The sequence below is a fragment of the Tenrec ecaudatus genome, chromosome 9 (genome assembly GCF_050624435.1).
Source record: "Tenrec ecaudatus isolate mTenEca1 chromosome 9, mTenEca1.hap1, whole genome shotgun sequence".
In the NCBI taxonomy this organism is placed as follows: domain Eukaryota; kingdom Metazoa; phylum Chordata; class Mammalia; order Afrosoricida; family Tenrecidae; genus Tenrec; species Tenrec ecaudatus.
The window spans coordinates 109,482,871-109,503,507 of record NC_134538.1 but is presented as its reverse complement, the minus strand read 5'-3'; the positions used below and the strand labels follow the sequence as shown (position 1 = coordinate 109,503,507).

The window sequence follows — 20,637 nt, the reverse complement described above, 5'->3', positions numbered from 1 at the left end:
CCGATGCAGCAAAACTCTGCTAAAGATTGTGTGATTCCCTAAAAAATGATTGAAAAAATAAAATAAGATGAGGAGAGATGCATGACAGGGTTGTATCCTATCACCATACTTATTTCAGTCTGAATGCTGAGCAAATAATTATAGAAACTGGATTATATGAAGAATGTGACATCAGTATTGGAGTATTAACAACCTTTGATATGCAAACTACCTATATTTGCTTACTGAAAGTGAGGAGGGATTAAAGTACTCCCTAAGGGAGATCTAAGATTGCAGCCTTCATTGTGGATTACAACTCAATGTAAAGAATACAAAAATATTCACCATTGGAATAGGTATCATAATAAACAGGAAAAAAAAACATTCAAGTTCTGAAGGATTTAATCTTTCTTGGATCCACAACTAATGATCATGGAACCAGCAACCAAGAGATCCAGGACATATTGCATTGTGTCCATCTGCTGTACAAGACCTCTTTAAAATGTTGAAAAATCTGGATCTTACTTAGAGGACATAGATACACCTGATCCAAGGGATGATATTGTCAATCATCTTATACACATATGAATGTTGAATATTAAATAAGAATGACTAAAGAATAATTTGCAACTTTGAACTATGGTATTGGCAATGGATATTGGAAATGCCCTAGACTGCTGAAGCAAAAACACATTTTCTTTGAACAAGTATAACCTGAGTGCTCCCTTGAAGCAAGGTTGGCAAAACTTTGTCAACTGTCCTTTGGATATTTCATCTGGGGAGACCGGTCCCAGGAGAAGGACATCACGCTTGGTCAAGTGAAGGGGCTGCAAAGAAGAGACAGACCCTTGATGAGACCCTTGATGAGACCCTTGATGAGAAGTATGGCCTCAGTGGCCACAACCATGGACTCAAACCGTAAGACCATTTGTGAGCAGGAGCTGGGCTGGGTGGTTTACAGAGGGCTACTATGAATTGGGATTGACTCCCTGCCACCTAAGAAAATCCAAAGTCACAAAAGAGACTAGGTTTACTGATGGGATAGGGACTGATAAAAGTCTCTAGCACAATATTCTAGGCACCATTCAAGTTTGGAATAAAATTCACTCAGGTGATTCAAATTTCAGTCAAATAATAGGTTTTTAAGGGGAATGATAGCATTAGAGAGGTGTGTATCCCTTAGTGTAATAAATTAATTAATAACAAATGTACATTTACCCAGGACAAAGTACAGAAGTTTAGAAAACAAAGGAAAAGGAAATAGAACACAGGGGAAGTGGGATAAATGATGGTATGTGGCAGGGATTACATAAAATTCCACATAATTTATAAAAATTATTTAATTTAAAACCGATGCTCTACCTAATAAACCTTCACTGAATAGAATACACAATTAAAACAGACAAAAATCAACCCTAAAAGGAAATATTATGAGATTTTAGGTAAGGAATTTCAAGGGGAAAAAATGACACAAATTATCAAGTTCTATATGAGAAAATAATTTCACTATAGATTCTCTGAGTGCTGAAGCCCCACTAAAGGAATGTTATGAGAAACTTACAATAAATTTAATAACTGAGGTAAAGTGAACCAAAAAGAGATGTTTAAAGTCATTGGTAACTAATTGAATTTTTATTTAAATCATTCCTACTACAAAACCACAAGATTCATGTATCTCCAATGGTTAATTCTAGCAATCATAGAAGATATGATATCAATTCTACACATAGTCATCCTAAAAACAGGAATTATTTTCCAAATAATTTCATGGAATTAGCATTGCCACAATAAGAAGCCAAACTAAGATAGTCCTCATGAATAACAAACACAGCCTGAAGATTACATAAACCAATTGAGTCCATCAATGTATAACTAACACCTCATAAGCATGTGTACAATTTAATAGGTTTTGAGAAACATACAACCCCAGGATTCTAATTTAATATTAAAAACAGTTACATTCATCATAAAAGAGTAAAACTGAAAAATTAGCATTACCTTTGTAGACCTAGAAAACATTTTTTTTAAGAATTCAACACACACACTAATGATAAATACGACAATTAGCTCATGGAAAACTAGCTACCCTTAGTATGAATGTTTAACCATTAAATATTTCCATCCAAGATAGAGGAAGGGCAATCCACTGTCTACTCTTAACAAAACCTTATATTAGAAGAGCCAGTGAGTGCAATAATACAAGAAAACAAATAGCTGGCAGGTAGAAAAGCAGAAAACTGCATTTTTAAGAGATGGTATGCTTCTGGGAAGCCCTAAGTTGACCCTGGAAATCCATGATAAAAAGGAAAACTCAGTAAAACTGTACAAATGATCTGAACAGAAAATCCATCAAAGATATTATGTAAATAGCTAGAAACAGCATTATTCATCATCAGGTATCATATGTAAATTCATTCTGTAATATGACAAGGTGTCATTGGAATGATAGGGATGGACTGCCATGCGAATATACTAGTGAGAGCATCTGCAGTGAAATCACCTGGGCAAACACAAACGAGCCCAATGAAACCCTTTTAGAGTCACTTACCAATGAGAAATGAAATATATCCACACAGCACCATGTGCACAGAAGCTCAAAGGGGCTTTACTCATCATGGAAAAACTTGGTAACAAATGCCCAAAATAGGTCATTGTGCAAATAACTTTTTGTAAAATGTATATAATGGTACAGTAACTCTGTACCAATATCCATGAATGAAACATTGATACATGCAACTATGTGACTGAATCCTCAAACAATACGCTAAGCAAATAAAACCAGAAAAAGTGTATACATTATTGAATCTATGTAAATGTAATTGTAGAAAAGGAAAAATAATCTATAGTTACAAAACAGATCAGTTATTGCCTTTATTTCAGGCGTATGGATACTTTGGGGAAAATGTTCTACAGTTTGATTGAAGGGTAATTTCTCAAACCTTCTTAACATTTCAAAACTCAGTACCAAGGAGTTCATCCTAACTCACAGTGACCCACTGTGTCCTTTGGGAAGCTGGGCATCTTTACAGGAGAGCAGTCCACCTTTCTCTGTGCTTCAACGGACAACAGTGCGGGCGCCACTAAAAACAAATGCATCTGACTGCGTGTAGAGCATGCAACCAGACAGAGGTAAAATGAGTAGGCGGCAACAATTAGTTGCTATGGAGAGGGGGACAGGCCCACAAAAAAGGTGAACTTATGAACAAAAGCACCGGCAAGGGTAGATGAGTGGGTGTAGCAATCCTGATGCATATCATTTCACGAGAACGAAAGGTTAACTGGAATTCCGAGGCACACAATGAAGAGTTAGGAGGAGGCCAGATCAAGCATCAACACCTCAAACCTAATTTGACTTATAAAACACATCCAAAGACTCTGAATGCAGGCTGATCACAGGCCAGTGGTTAGAAAGTCTTTGGATCCAGTGGTGCTGCTTCACTCTTAATCCTCTCAAGTCTTAATTCTCTCAACGTGTGTGTGTGCGCGTGCGTGTGTGTGTATCACGTGTATATTTGAGGAAAATATTTTCTCTCAAATACATTCTTACACACCATTATTTTACTCATATTTCCCAAATACCAGTTATCTTTGAATGAAACTATGAACGTTTTGTCAACTCTTCTGCTCCCAACAATCAAGGAGATTGAATACCTGAGGAAGCCCCAGCATTGGTCAAGTATGGTGAAACATTACAAAGGCTGAGAAGATGAAGATGCTTTATGAGACCATACATCTGGTGAGCCAAATATTAGGCAACATTATGTTGTTCTATCCAGATGGCTAATTTGCTGGCTTCACTTAACATTTGACTCTTTCCCACACACATTTGCTCATTGTTAGGATCATTGTAACTTATTGTTCTAATGTGCTACTTCGAATGAATTGAGGGGGAAAATACCCATCATCAAAAATCTGGCTGACAGGTTTTAGTCATCCCATTCATGTTTCCAAAAATGTAGAAAAGAGGTTTAAAAGATTTGGAGCTTTTATAAAGCGGCGACAGCTTCTGCAGTCTCTGATGAATTGGCCATCTCTTGGATGAACAAACTGTGGAAGCTTCAACCAGAGACATTTTAATATAATTTTCACTGGAAAAGTAGAAAGTCCAATTCAGGCACAGTTTTCAGTACTCTATTTCATAGTCAAATTGCTTGGTGTACTGAATTACTTTGTTAAGGTTTATAGAAAGTAAAATATGTAAATACAGAACTGAAGGCAACTTCTTCAGCCAACTTTTCTCATGTGAGTCACAAACTCTCAGCCTCAGCTTCTCACCTATAACATAATAAACGTTTTATCATATTTTAAATGGTAAAAGGTGAACTTCATATAGAAGAGTTTTATGGACAAAAACAATAAAAATCATTTGGTGGGAACACTTTAGATTTAAATGAAATACTGCAGGTGGTTCACAGGAACAAAACATCAAGAACAAACCACCTAGCATGTGGCTGTTTGTACTGGAGTCTCCACTGTAGAATGGATTATGTGACCTTAGTTTGTTCACTACATTTCCAACGCCTTAGTTTCCGAATCACTAAATTGATGTTATAATCTAATTCGTCAAGTAGTTTTCAGGGGAAGTGAAAATCTAAAGCTGCATACAGCTATTTGGTTTTTCCTCAGATAGTAATTCTAGTTGAAATATTTCTAGTCCCTCTGATGACTCAAAATAAAGGCAAGTTCTTTAAACATAACTTACATTATGATTAATTATATATGTGTTATTATATATATGCAAGGCATTTAAAAAACATTTTCTGTAGTAACATTTTTTTTGGTTTTAGATGAAATCTCCATATAAAACATCTCTCTCTCTCTAAAAACCAAATCAAACTCATTGGCATTGAATCGCTTCTGACTTGTGAGTGTCCCAGCCTGTGACTGTTTGCAGAAGTAGGAAAGGCCCGATTTTCTCTCAGAGTGCCTGGTGCTTTTGAGTTAGCAGCCCGACTCGTAGCCCCTCTGTCACCAGGGCTCCGTGCGCACACTTCTGCAGGACTTCACAATGCACGTGACCTGCGCATTTTCATAGCACAGGATATAAATGCAATCCTGTGTTCTTCCTAACGACCGCTACTTTCTTTTTTTGTAATTCTCAGTAATTGTATGTACTTATGAACTGATCATTTCTTTTCACCTTCCTGCTTATTGCTGCTTCACATGTTCAGGAACCATATCAGTTGATCTGTTGCCAATGCTTTGAAAATTATAATTGCCATATAAAATTAAAAGTGATTAAGTGAAGAGCAGAAAGTATATTTAATATTATGTTTTAATTACAAAATTACCAATTAAGAACTCATAAAAGTACAGCCCTCAGTAGCTGTAGAATACAGAGAAGTATACAGTCTCAAGATTCTTAAAACAAATTACACATGAATAAATTAAATACTTATTTAACACCAACTAGGATATCAAAATTGTGCTAAAATGCTGTATTCCACTAATTTGATCCTCATAGTAACCTTTTATGGTGTGATTATTACAGAGATGGGAAACTGAAGCTAGAGAGAGCTTATCTTGCCCAAGGTCACAAAAGAAAGCCGTATAACTGGCATTTGAACTGTAAACAGTTTGATTCCATAAATTTAATTTGGCTGAGAATGTTAACATATTACAGAAAAATACTAATTATAGAGTCATAAAACAGTCAAACACATAGTATTTTAAAGGTGTTATGTTTCATTACTACTACCAACTGCAATGAAATCTATTTTGCTTGTATTAATCCATACAAATTGCAATTTAGTCAAACTAGCCTTAATATCTTAACTAGGAGTCTCTAAAGCAATGTGAAAATAATTCATCTTAGATAAGAAACTAAAGATAAAATCTATTAAATCATAGGCCTACGTTCTAAAGGGAAAGGCTACTGAAAAACAGAAAACCCAGTGATGAGTCTTTTTCCAGTATCAGCGGACTAAGTGGTCTCAACAAATATTCCGATGTGAAAAGCAAAGAAAAATGAGAAAATAATAACATTTTGAATTAGTAGGAAATTTAACGATGGCACTGAGGATTTACAGGTCGACCATTGGTGGGTGAGGAAAGCCCAATGACAGAGACCCACTCTGGGTGGCTGTTTTCTCCTGCAGGCATTTGCCCATTCCTAAGAAAGACTAAGAACCTGAGGAGTAATTTAATAAGAGTCAGTGGCCTACGAGAAAAGAATTAGAGTCTGAACTATGACTGGAAAGTCCTGCTGTAAATAAGGCCTCATGCTTCTGTAGACTACACTCCCAGATTAAGAATGCACAAAAAGTGAAATAATCTTGAAAAAAATTGAAGTTCAGAACTGTCTTATATCAGTATCTGATATGATTAAGGCAACATGTGGTTAGTAGTGCCCCAAGTTTAGCAATTGATTAACAGAGAAAACCATTTCTGAAGGAATACAAGTTCCATGCTCTCTAATTATATCAAATTTCATATTAAATGCCTTGCATGTAATTCAAACAAACTAAAGAACAATATATTTCTGAAAGGTGAATGAAACAATAGAAAACAGATTCAGGTCCACAAATGAACCAGATATTATAAGTAGGAATGGACTTTGAAATAATTAAAATTAAGCTGGGGACAGAATGTTTTAAAAATTGCTTTATAAGATTCCAAAAATATCCTTGCATTGACAAATGGAGTCATTAGAATTAATAGATGCAGTTGATGAAAGATTTACTAACTTGGAAGATAAGTTAGAATAAAATACAAAAACTGAAGTATGGAGAAATAAAGCAGTAACATTTTTCAAAAGTATATTTTTGAATACTCTTTTACTAATCTATATACCATTGGAGTCCCACAAGAAGAAGTGAAAGAAAATACAGCCCAAAGCAATGTACAAACATGTAATGCCTAAGTATGTTATGGTACTAAAAAATTCATTTAAATATTAACAAACAAGTTCAAGAAGCACTAAGAAACTTTGCAGCTGTTGTTATGCACCCTGAAGTCTGTTCTGGCTCACAGCAAGTCTACGTAAAACAGAACAAAACACTCATCCATCAGTCCTGCACATCCCCTTGGTTGTACCATGGCTACAACTGTGTCCATTCATTTCCCCCCTCGAGGAGCTTCTTGCCACCCCACCCCCACCCTGACCATCTATTACCAAACCCGATGTTCTTTTCCAAGGACTGGCCTCTCCTGACAAGTATGTGAGACAAAGTATCGCCATCCTCAATTTTAAGGAACATTTATATATATATATATATCTCCATTTTGTCTAGTTTCTTCTGAGTGTTCATGGTACTTTCAGTATTCCTCACCAACACCCTATTTCAAACACACCCAATCTTCTGCATCCTCACTTGTTCGACATCTAACGTTAACATGCTTAAGAGGCAAGAAACACTACCCTGGCTTTGATCGGACACACTTAGTTCTCACAATGGCACCCTTGTTTTTCAACACTTCCAATAATTCTTGCATAGATTTGCTTATTGAAATAAGTCATTTGATTTTAAGACTGATGCTTTCATGAGCATTTACTGAGGAACCAAGGAAATGAATTCACTGAAAACTAGAATTTTCTTAGAGATAGCTTCAAAAATTAAAGCAAAATGATAAGAGAAGTACTGATTATTTCTAACTAATAATCTGCCATAAAGCTGCTCTTTGTTTAATTGCAAAATAATCACAATGGAAAGTCATATATGTAGAAGCACAGAAAGAATAATTGTGTGGGTAAATGTGTCCTCCCCAAATAATCCATATAGAAACTGTGTACAGTTACTGTAGATGAAACAGAAAAGAGAAAATCTGTAAATGACTCCAAAGTACCAATGTCATGTGCAAGCATGCAGCTTATGTTAATGTCAGAGGCATAAACGAATTGATGCAAATTTATTTTAAAAAGAAAAAACAACCAGTAATGAAAGTTAGATGTAAACTATTTGATATGATGAAAATTTCCTATAGAAACCTACAGAATTCAAATGATCAAGATACATAAAATAAATATCAAAACTATCCTAAGCATTCAGATTTTTCAATAGAGCAAGGAGAACACACAGTGTAGACAGTCACACAACAACCTTCAAAACGAGTTGTCATCACGGGGACTCCAACTCTACGTGTGTCCACGTAGAACTCCGCTCCAGGTCGCTTCCAAAGCGCTGATTTTTAAAAAGTAGGTCACTAGGCCTTTATTCCTAATGAGTCTCTGGTTGGATACTATGTCACCATTTTTTTAAGAACAGACATTTATTTTCTCACAATGGGATAAAAATTCTTATCAAGGTTATTGTTGTTTTGATTTCTTCCTTTTAAGTAGTCCTGAGTGTTCCTGGGTTCCTTGGCTTATAGATAATTCACAGAAGACATCTCTCTTACTTTATGTGTGTGCATCTCTGTATTGAATTTGTTCTTTTAAAAATTCAGAACTGATTAGGTTTAAGACACACCCTAGGCTGGTATAGACTCATTGACATAACAAAGAAAACCCTATTTCAAAATAGGATTTTTTTCTTTCTGAGCAATAGATTCTTTTTTTAAAAATCATTTCTTGGGGGCTCATACAACTCTTATCACAACCCATACAGACATCAATTGTGTAAAGCACATTTGTACCTTCATTGCCTTCATCATTCTCAAAACATTTGCTCTCCACTTAAGCCCTTGGCATCAGCTCCTCATTTCGCCCCCTTTCTTCCCGCTCACCTCCCTCATGAACCCTTGATAATCTATAAATTATCACTTTATCATATCTTACACTGCCTGATGTCTCCCTTCACCCCCTTTTCAATTGTCTATCCTCCAGGGAGGAGGTTCTATGTTGATTCCTGTAATCGTTTCCTCCTTTCTACCCACCCTCCCTGCACCTCACAGTTTCTCCATGCTCACCACTGGTCCTGAAGGGATCATCCATCCTGGATTCCCTGTGTTTCCAGTTCCTATCTGTACCAGTGTACATCCTCTGGTCCAGCCAGAATTATACGGTAGAATTGAGATTATGATAGTGGGGGGTGGGAGAATCGGGGGGGGGGGGGCGGGCATTTAGGAACTAGAGAAAAGTTGTATGTTTCATCGTTGCTACACTGCACCCTGACTGGCTGGTATCCTCCCCACGAGCCTTCTGTAAGGAGATGTCCAGTTGCCTACAGATGGACTTTGGGTCCCCACTCTGTACTCCCCTGATCCATAAATGATTGGAATTTTTGTTCTTTGATACCTGATACCTGATCCCTTCAACATTGATTGCACAGGCTGGTGTGCTTCTTCCAAGTGGCCTTTTCTGCTTCTGAGCTAGATGGCTGTTGTTTACCTTCAAGCCTTTAAGACCCCAGATGCTATACCTTTTGATAGCCGGGCACCATCAGTTTTCTTCACCACATGTGATTCTTTACACAACCCAGAATCTTTTTAATCCCCAAAATATAAGTTTCATCAAGTTGATTGTAGCCCAGAAAGATTTGTAAGTTAAAGTAAAACTGTGCCATTAAATTTCCAAGACTGTAATATTTATGAAAACAGACTCTCTTACATCTTTTCCCTGTGGAGTAGCTCATAGATTTGAATCCCCAACCTTTCAGTTATCAGCTGAGGTCTCAACCCTCATACCATTGGTATGCACAATGTAAGTATGAAACATTACGATAGCACAGAATAAAACACAGCAGTCATATAAAACTGCAAAAATGCTAATCCCGGCCTTAAAATACGTTTAATTTTGCTAACAAACAAAACTGAGTTACAAAGTATAGACTCATACACAAGAAACCACTAAAGCAAAGTTTTACCCTATTCCCCCAAATAAAAAATACATAAAAGGATAGTCAGAAATGTTCTAAGCCAATGGAAACAAGTAGCAATGAAAAACACCAAATCAGAAAGGATTACATAGGATAAAGACCTATTTAATGATTGAAACCACAATTCATAATGAAGCTGTATTAATAGTTAAGTATAATCTGCATTAAACTGCAAAGCACCTTCTGTCACAAAGCAGAAACTGGATGGTATATAAAAAGAAATAGAAGCATACAAATAATAAAAAATTATTAGATGCATTATTCAATATAAAACATATTAAATAGATAAAAAGTATGTTCTGAAAAACCTAAGCAACATCCCAGTGAACAAGATCTCGTGGAAATTTTAAAAAATTACACCTGGATGACAGAGAATCTAACTATCCCTCACATTCCGTGGACTATTCACATGCACCAGAAATATGGCCCGTTAGATGACAAAGACAGCAACAGTAAATCCTATGGAGCAGAAATATTATGTAGAGCATGCTCCAATAACAAGGAAAAAATTCACACGCTAGCAAAACCAAAGATAAAAGTCCCCGGAAATAAAAAAAAAAACTAACAACAACAAAGAATTCTTTCATTACAGCTAAATGCAATTGAAGTTGCAGACTTTCTAAAAACACATTTAAGCACCAATGCTCCATTACAATAATTTATGAGGTCCATTTACAACAATTAACATAAGATATTATAACCTCACACAAAGCAGTGAAAATTTTAAATCCAAACCTCAAGAAAAGGAAAATGAGATAAAGCACAATGAAGGACATTGGTAATGGTAAAATATGACATCTTATTTCTCTTCCTTCCCACTGTAGTAACCAGAAATAAACTGCTCTCCCGTCATTTTCTATTTTAGATAGTTCATGTAAGGAAAGGCATGCAATATTTTCCCTTGTGTGGCTGACATTGTGGCTGCTTTTAAGCAGATGGCTGAGCAATGCCACTCCTAGTTTTGTACCCAAATAAGTGAGGGCAGGATCCTCAAACCCAACCTGCCCCCCAGTGTAAGTGCTGCCCTTTCACAGCTGCCCAAAGGAGGACAAAACCTCATTCCATTTGTCCGTTTAAACTGTTGAAAGTGCCCTCACAGCCACATGCAGTAGGATAGTTAGCCATACTTGAAAATAAAGTCCTGAAAAGTACCATCATACGGATGAACTTGACTCCATCATGGCAGTCTTGAAAGTAACATTTAATACAACTACGGAGAGAGAAACTCCATCATTAGTACCTAGAGATTGGGATGGTAATGGCTGTGACCACAGGAGGGTTTTATGAGTGGTTGTGTTAGTGACAACAGGTCTATATGTGTCAGCATGCAGAGAAGTGAACAAAAGTCAATTTCACTGCCTAAGTAAAAAATTTAAAACCATAACTCTTTCTCACCAATATGCTACCTTTTTTTTTTATTAAGGGAGTTTATCTGCATCCTTTTTCACACCACAACCCCCGCCCCCCCCCCCCCCACACACACCCTCTACTGCACTGAAGGAAATTGTCTCTAGCTTTCTGGTGATGATCTTCTTCAATTTTTGGTATCAGGGTAATGCTGACCTCAAATTGGTTAAATATATTCCCTCTTGCTATTTTATGCATTATTTCTGAATATTTGGTATTTTTGTTCCTTAAATGTTTGGTAGAATTCCTAAGTGAAGCCACTTGGACCTAGAGTTTTGTTTCTGGTAACACTTTTACCAGGAGTTCAATTTTTAGTGATACGGGGCAATTCCAGATATAAGTATGCATAAAGCTGTTGTGGTCAATGCCAAATTGTAATCCTCTGCCATCCCTTCTGCATGTCAGCTCTCACTACAGAGCTACAGCTTGGTAATTGATGATAGATAAATTCTTAGGTTACTGCCTGAAGGATCACATTGGCAAATCTCTCACCCTAAAATGCTGATCTTCTGCTAAAGCAAAAATACAAAAACTTGTAAGACACCCTTTTAACTATGTTGTCAAAGATTTCAGGAACAGTAGTGAGATTAAAGAAAGACACACAAAACCATTTGTCACGTATGTGCTAGTTCAGGTGAACATGAATCTGATGAGAAACCTTTAACACAGGACATTCTGCACAAGATCTGGGGGTAGGGCCACTGTGATCAGCGGTGACTCAATGACAGCGAGTTAGGCTTGGAGAGACACAGAGGAATGACTAACTATAGAGAACGTGAAGGGGAAATTTAACAGATTGGTAATCTGCTTAAAAGATTTACAGAAGTTTGTAATCCTTTTCTAGAGCCTTTTTTGAAAGTTTGAAATTGTTTTGGAAAAACATACATTCCTAATACCTAATAGCATTAGCGCAACACAGATATTATACTAAAGTTTTTCTTTGCTTTCCTTATATGTCCAGGAAAACACTGTGATTTAAGTCTGTTACAAATTGAAAAAGGAAAACAAGCACACATTACTTGAATTCATACACCATTCATAGCTGTTTTATGGAAGTCTATCATATTTATTAAATTTATAACTTATGAAATTATTTTATCTGTCACCCACATGATTACTTCTAATACTAGATTTATAGTGAAGCTTATTCCTATAGTTAAAAAACATAGAGAACCACCAAAAATAGGATCTCCTATAACTTTTAGTCATGGGGATTTTATATTGGATTGGTTTCCTTACACAAGTAATGCATGCTGTAGCTATCGTTCAGCCATGAAGAACCGACCCCTGTGATTCCATATGCTCTCATTCATTTCACTGTGTTGGGATCTTGTCGATGAATGTGTAATTAGATGAGCGTAACAATTTCCCTGAAAGACAGGCGTGCTAGGGAACATTATCACCCAAGCACCTGTGAGTGTGTACAGAGGTAAGTAGGTAAGTCTAAAAGGTCAGGAAGGTAAATCAAAAAGTATTGCTACAAAATGTTAAAAAGTTTATTACTTTATTTTGAGAAAATTACATTTAATAGAAAACAAATATCAAAATGTGAAGTTATTGTTTCCATATATACCCCCCATCTAGGTCTATGAACTTCTGAAGGCAGTATTTCCATCTCTCTATCCCTTCCCCCAAATATTCTGTGCTTATTTACCAAGTCTTTGCATTCTGTGTAGCTATAGAAAGCCCAAAAGGTATTTTTATCTTGTTTTTAATAGTCCGAGGTAGCAGGCAGCCTCAGCCTTGACGGACCTACCGGCTGGCTCATTCAGGCCCCAGTGTTGTGCAGCTGTAGTGGAAGGAACTAGTCAGAACGCAAAGAAGAAAAAGTAAGTGTCACACCACTATGTTTTGAGGTACATTTCATAGAAAACAGTAACTAGGATTGATAGCAATGATAAAGGAAGTTTGCAGGATATGCATTTAAACCTTACTCCAGCTTCAGTCTGTGTCTTTGTTTGGGATTAGTATTTAGATTTTTTTTTTCTTTCTCTTCAGTCTCCGTGGAGACCATCAAAAAAATGGTCAGTGCCGACTATATTTCAAGTCGTCACGGCGGGGTATTGGGAAGAGTTCTCAATTAGCCATAACGGCGCCTTGCGTCGACCTCATTGGCGACGGTGCCGCCATTGCGCAGAGCTAGCATTTAGATTCTGTAGAGAAAATTAGCCAGTTTACCAGACAAAATGCATCCTTTAAAACGGTATCTCTTCAATTTTTAAAATAAAAACAGACATGCATACATCTTTTTTTTCATTTGTGTTTATATTCATGAGTGATTTACTGTAAAATCAACCTATGGTTTTAATAAAAGCTATATTATTACAAATCTGAATTTATCCCAGCCTTCAATGAAATTTAACTAAAATTTAATATCTTTAATTTAAGGATTACAACTATACAAGTACAGCTAAACCCTACATCCCAAACTATGAAATCTTGTTGATAGGTGCTGATGAGTCTACTGAAACTCAGAGATCCTACACACAATTAAACACGGTGCCAGCCTCAGATTGTTGCCACATACTTAAGCACCCCGAGGTCAATTCACTATGGTGAGGGCCTTCCTCTTTTCCAAAGACCTGCCACTTTTCCAAGCATGATGTCCTTCCCTATGGACTGATCCTACTTGATAACATGCTGAAGTACATGAGAGGATGTCTCATTTCTAAGCAGCTTTCTTTTTCTTTCTCTCTCTTTTTTTAAGCACTTCTCATCAAAGTAGCACTTACCCCATTTACCAACTTTTGTTATTATTATTAGTTGGGATGTAAATGTACGTATATTATCACTCCAAATTTCAATCATGGTAAGTAAAATGTACAATTGCTACCACGATCAGTTCCCAAACATTCTTGTTCTACATGGACTCGTTGACATCGTCCCCCTTTTATTCACCTCCACCACTGTAGCCCCCACTTCCCACCAAACTCCTTACTCCATTTGCTGCCCTCCAGGGTCATCGATCCTGGGTTTCATACACCAAAAACCGGACAAGCATATAATACAGTTTCACGAGGGGGACCTCCATGATGCACCATCTCTGAGATGCACCTGAGATGGTGTAACACCTCTGATATGAGCAAATCAACACCGAAGAAAACAAAACAAACCAAAATCACAGAAAAATTTGGAAACCAGATCAGGTCGACCCTGCATCCTAGTGGGATCTACTGACAAAGTTTTCACTGTTCAAGTCAGATTTATGTCTTTGATCTTCTGTCTCCTCTCTCCCAAATGTCCTAATGACCACCTTCCTCTCTTCCCTCAATTTTAGATAGAAGGAGTTCTCCAGAGGCACATTTCCTGAGTGGTTCCAAAAATGGATCTTGAGCTCCAAATGTGATCTATTGCCTTCTGCACACTGGATTCTCCCTATTTCGGCTCTGAGACTGGTCCCTCCTTCAACTTCGGGTTAGGTGGATTCCAATATTTCAGTGACTGATGATGGTGTGCCACTTTCATGTGGACTTAGATGGCATCTCACTTAGATGGCTGCTTGTTTGGAGACAAGACTTTAAGACCCTAGGCACTATTTTATTGGATAGCCGGGCTCCATCTAAATACTTTGACACATTTTTCTCCAGCACCCATACTCTTCTGCGTTCCCTTCCTGAGGGCGCGTATCAAGCAGGGCCATGATGTAAGAGCTAATTGTTCTTGAGTAGAAGATAGGATTTAGTATGAGCACCGAGCCCATTCCTGGATCTAAGTTTTTTTTTGCTTTGTTTTTAATTTGCTGTGACTTGGAAGTTAATTCATACACTGTACCCATAGTTCAATCACATCAAACAGAATTATAAAATTGCTTCCATCATCAGCCCCAAACATACTTTTCCTTCTTGGACTTCTTGACTCTGTCTCGCCTTTATTTCTTCACTCCTTTTTATCACCCTTCTCCCTGAAACTCTTGTTATATTTTATCAACATCCCTGGATTTCATTTCTGGAAAAACAGAGAAACAAATATCACAGCTTCTAGAGGGTGTTCCCCAATGGAAACACACTTCTGAGATACATCCTAATAAGACAAGCATAAGCAAAATCTAACAGAATGACCATCACAGGATTGCCGGAATAATACATTTTCTAAGGATCATTTTGTTGTACTATTTCAAAGAAAAAAATTATTTGTTCTTCTAGCTTTCCACAGTATATTCAATATATATCACCAACACCATAATTCAAATGCATGAATTCATCTGCAGCTTGTACGGTGTAGCATCATTGCATGCATGTAATGTGACTGACAATACCTTGTTTTGAGTCACGTGTAACTTAATCCACATAGAGATAATTGTGCTCTATAGCGCTTTAAAGACCCCTAGTGGCAGATACCTTCCTGAACCTATTCCTTTCTGCTCTGGACCCATTTTTCCCAATGCTACCCAGAGTTTGTTATAATCTATGCAGTTTCTTGCCTTTGAATAGTCAATAAAATTCAGGCAAACATCTGCCTGGTCTCCTCTGCTTTTTCTATAATCCATTTGACATCAGCACTGATCTTTCTCATGCCACGTCCTGTTCAGGACCCAGTTGAATTTCTGGGAGCTTTCTGTTGATGTACTGCTACAACCACTTTTGAATTATCTTCAGCAAAATTTTAGTTTCATGTGACAGTAATGATATGATCTGATGACAACTGCATGAGTCATTTTCTTAGGAATGGATGCAAAGGTTGGTCATATGCAGTGGATTGGCCAGATAGTGATCTTCCAAATTTATTACCATAGTCTACTGAATACCAGTGCTAAGATTGTTTAAAAATTGCTATAAATATTTCATAAATTCCTGGAGCCGTGTTTTTTTTTAACCAAACCCTCAGTGCAGTGTGGGTTTATCCCCACAATAATGTTGGTTCCTAATCATTTACCACTTCCTGACATGGTTTAACTTCAACCAAATATTTTTGATAAGGTAAGTGAATATTCTTTCCATCTTCCTTTGATGCTTTCTACACCATTCAATATTTTGCTTATAGAATCCTTCAGTGTTGCTACTCTGAGTTTAATATTTTTCTTGTGTTTCTTCAGAAATGTTAAGCATGTTTTACACTTTTATTTAACTCCGGTTTTTGCACATTTCATTATAATACCTCACTTTATCTTCTTGGGCTGTCCTTTGGAATTTTCTCTTCTCTCTTAATATCTTCTTTCAGTTGCTTTATGTTCCCTGTGTTCTACAGTAAGTTTCAGAGTGTTTTCTAGTATCTATTCGGTCTTTCTGGTGTTTTTTGTGATTGTTTACTTTATATAGCTTCACAGTCCATTCAGTCTCCAGTGTTCAATGCATCATGGAATCTATGTTTGAAATGGTCTTTACGTCCAAGAGGAATGTAACTCCAGGTTTCACCACGGCTCCCTTGGACTTGCTTGGGCTCTTCTCAGCTTCCATGAGCTGGCATTAAGAGCTGTCGTCTGTCCCATGTGGGCTTGTCACTTATTCTGACTGATACCGAGCTTCTCCAACAGCTCATTCCACCAGTGTCATCAATATGATTAATGGACATTCCACCTACTGAGATCCGCATGTGTAGTTGACATTTGGGTGGTTGGAAAAAAGGTATCTGCAGGAAACAATTCATTGATCTTACAAAATTCTATCATGAGACCTCCACTCTAGTGTCTACCACCAAGGCATATTTTTCAACTATGAATCCCTCCTCTGTTTTACAAGTTCACATTCCATGTAATAATTATCAATGCATGTTGATTGTATACTTAAGCAATTTAGGGTACAGAAGTTGGTATGGATCTTTTTCTTTATCTTTGATTTTTGTGATTAAAGCATACATATGAATAATAGTAATTTTAACTGGTCTTCCTGGTAGACATATGGATATTATCTATCTGATCAATGAAAAGTAGGATCCTTCAAGTTAGATACTGGAATTTTCTTTTGCACAAGGCATACTGGGATGTTATTCCTCTCATTTACCATCATCATGGCAGTAAACCACATGATTGTCTGATTCTCAATGGCCAATGCCAGTCAATTTCAGCTTACTAATGCCTACCATATCCTTATTTATGCATTATGTCTTGGCTTTTCTTCTACTAATTCCACTTCATATGGATTAATGCTCTGGACATTCCATGTTCTGGTTATTAATGAGTGTTTTCTGTTCTGTTTTGTTTTCCTTCTCATTTGAGTCATATCCTGTAAGCAAGTGAAAGTCTCAAAATCCATTCCATTCATATCATTCAGGTCAGTTTAGAGGCTGCAGTTCTTCCTGCTTTTTTTTTTAACCTTTAAACCTCAGATTTCCTCTCCAAGCATATTATCATAAAATGCTCTTCTGCCATTAATAAGGTTTTCAATGCTTGTTTTTCAGAAGTGCTCTGCCTGCTCTTAGATCTCTATTTCTCAGGCCTGACTAGACTGATATAGTATGAACACACTGAAAAAAGAGTGTCCCGAATGGAGGCTGAACATCATAGTGGGACAAGAGGAAAATAAAAGGAACTAGAGGAAAGAACTAGGAGACAAAGGGCATTTAGAGAGATCCAAATACAGGTATGTACATATGTAAATATATTTATATATAAAGGATAAGGAAATAGATCTGTGTACATATATTAGATGTTAGGTATTAAAGTGACAGACAGACATTGGCACTCTACTCAAGTACTCCCTCAACACCAGAACACTTTGTTCTAATAATCTGGTATTCCACAATACTCACCTTCCTGACAAGATCAAATGAGGACTAAATGGGTGCATAAGCAAATGTGGTGAAGAAAGCTGATGGTGCCCAGCTATCAAAAAGATATAGCACCTGGGGTCTTATGGCTGAGAAGCAACAAAGCCCACATGGAAAAAGATCAGCCTCTGTGATCATGAGGTGTTGATGGGATCAGGTATCAGGTATCAAAAAACCCAGAACAAAAACTCATATCGATGTGAATGAGGGGGAGCACAGAGTAGAGACCCAAAGCCCATCTGCAGACAATTAGACATCCTCTTACAGAAGGGTCACAAGGAAGAGCCAAGCCAGTTAGGGTGCAGTGTAGCAATGATGAAACATACAACTTTCCTCTAGTTCTTTAATACTCCCCCCACCCCAATCATGATCCAAATTCTACCTTACAAATACAGCTAGACCAGAGCAGGTACACTAGTACGGATAAGAGCTGGAAACACAGGGAATCTAGAGTAGCAATACCAGTAGGGGAAGGGCAAGGTGGGTGTAGGAAGAGGGAACTGATCATAATGATCTACATATAATCCCCTCCCTGGGTGAAGGGAGACATCTGCCAGTGTAAGACATGAAAAAAATAACAATAATTTATAAATTATTAAAGGTTCCTGAGGGAAGAAGATTGGGGTGGGAGGAGGAAACTGAGGAGCTGATAGCAAGGGCTCAAATAGAAAGAAAAGGATCTGATACTGATGGTGGCAACTGATATAAAAATGTGCTTGACACAATGGATGGATGGATGGATGGATGGATGGATGGATGGATGGATGGATGGTGATAAAATCTGTGTGAGCCTCCAATAAAATTATTTTTTAAGTGTCCCCAAAGCCACAAGTTCAAGTCAGACTCATCAACATTTGCCACTCTAATCTTGAATGAAAAACTAAAGTTGGGGGAGGGTACCTTAAAAGATCTTAAATGATCTCAACAGATCAATTCACAAATCACTTTCTCTCCATTCTTTGGCAACTTTGGTTTACCTAAAGGAACTTGGTGATAAATGTTCACATCTAACCAAAAGGTCAGTAGTTGGAGCCCACCATTCTGTGGGAGAGAAATATGGCAATGTGCTTCAGTAAATATTCCATGGCAGTTCTACTCAGAACTTCCTCCAAGACAGTGGGTTTGGGGTTCATCTGACTGCAAGAGAAGGTTGGGAAGCAGTCTCCAGGTAGGAAGCCATCCACACTGAAAAACTATGGGATTCATTTTCTCTTCATTCATCTATCACAATGGAGTTGCAAAATACCTGTGTTAATATCTAATGAACACTTTCCACTTAATCTTTGATTTCTTAAAGGAAGAGAAACGTTTTCTAACTTTCCAACTGATAACTTTAGTTTGACCTTGACATCTAAAGCAATGTCTCTATTTTCCCTCCATAGTGGCAGTAAGGCATTCCGGTCTGTGGCCTAACACAGACTGTCAAACAAGAACAAACACTTTGATCAGTGCACCACAGAATTACATGTGAATACAAGCCACCTGTAGATTTTAAATAGGAGGTCTGGAGCAGGAGCTGAAGTTGTGTTCTTGTAGTGAAACCAATACTATTAATACATGGAACAAACAACATGGCTTCACTTCTACAGTGGTACCACAGGAAACCATGTAAATAAGTGACATATCCATCAATACCATAGGTTATATTGCGTTACTGGTTAGAGTAGATTGTGTTTGCATCATTTATTGCCTCTAAGTACCTACTCCTCAATTTTACACTGCTCCCACTTCGGCCACTCCTTACCTTTTAATTTTCAATTAGCTGGCAGTTTGCATCTCATCTCCTACACATTCTGATTGTGGTTATGCTTCTGATTACTTGCTAACAGAAATAAACAAACAAGACAGTATTTCTATGATAATTTCCTTTTTGACCCTCATGTCAATACAGTAAAATGCATTCCTGATATGTGTATGTACAGAGAGAATTAGTTTGCATTTTCTAGGTAAAAAGGTACCTTGGAATGTTTTTCTGCTCTAATAATCATGTATTGATGTCAGTTTATTTGACACACTTTAAATGCTCAGCATAATCATAGTTAGACTTTACTGAGCCTTTAGTAGGTGCTGAGTATTATAATACCTTTCTTGGAGTGTGTCTCAACTTGTTCATTATATTTTCCTTTAGCCTTTCAGTAATAAGAGGTATATTGAAATCAAGGGACGTGTTTGGAGTAATATTAGGTTTGATATAGTTATGTGGGACAAACATGGGGGGAGGGCTTCAAAAGGTTCATCCCTCTCCTCCAAATCTTTCCCCGTGATCTTTCAGTTTCAATTTTCCATGACACCTTTGCAGCCTCGTCACACATCCCAAGCAAATTACATTGATGGGTCCCCTCCCTCAGACTCAGACACGTTTACGTGTATCCCCCAAGCAGCAGCACATACCACCACTTGGATTGTAGCTTCCCATGACACGAGAGCGTCAGAACATGCTGGCGTGTGAGATCTGTGTCATGTGCCACTGAAAGTGTTCAAATTACCCCCCACAGAAGTAAAATGCATTATCCCTAGTTGAGAGATATGAAAGCCATTGTGTTTTAGAATGTGTAGGTGCTTTGCTCAACACACTATACTGTAGTCCTTTGCATCTTATTATGGTCCTGGAAGCTATGCTGCCAATATTTCAGATACCAGCAGCGTCACCCATTCTGGACAGGTTCCAACAAAGCTTCCAGATTAAGAAAGGTCGAACAGTCTGCATTGAAAATCAGCCATGAAAACCCTTTGGCTCACAAGAGAATGTTCTTTGCCATTGTGCTGGAAGATGAGCTTCCAAGGTTAGAAATAC

At 37.4% G+C, this 20,637-nt stretch overlaps 1 non-coding gene across 1 annotated transcript; it reads right to left on the bottom strand.

The window, feature by feature from the left end:
• Positions 1–13,139: 13,139 nt before the first annotated feature.
• LOC142457460 (U4 spliceosomal RNA) lies at positions 13,140–13,282 on the bottom strand. Its single transcript, XR_012786192.1, has one exon. It is a non-coding gene; the product is annotated as a U4 spliceosomal RNA (small nuclear RNA).
• Positions 13,283–20,637: the final 7,355 nt, after the last annotated feature.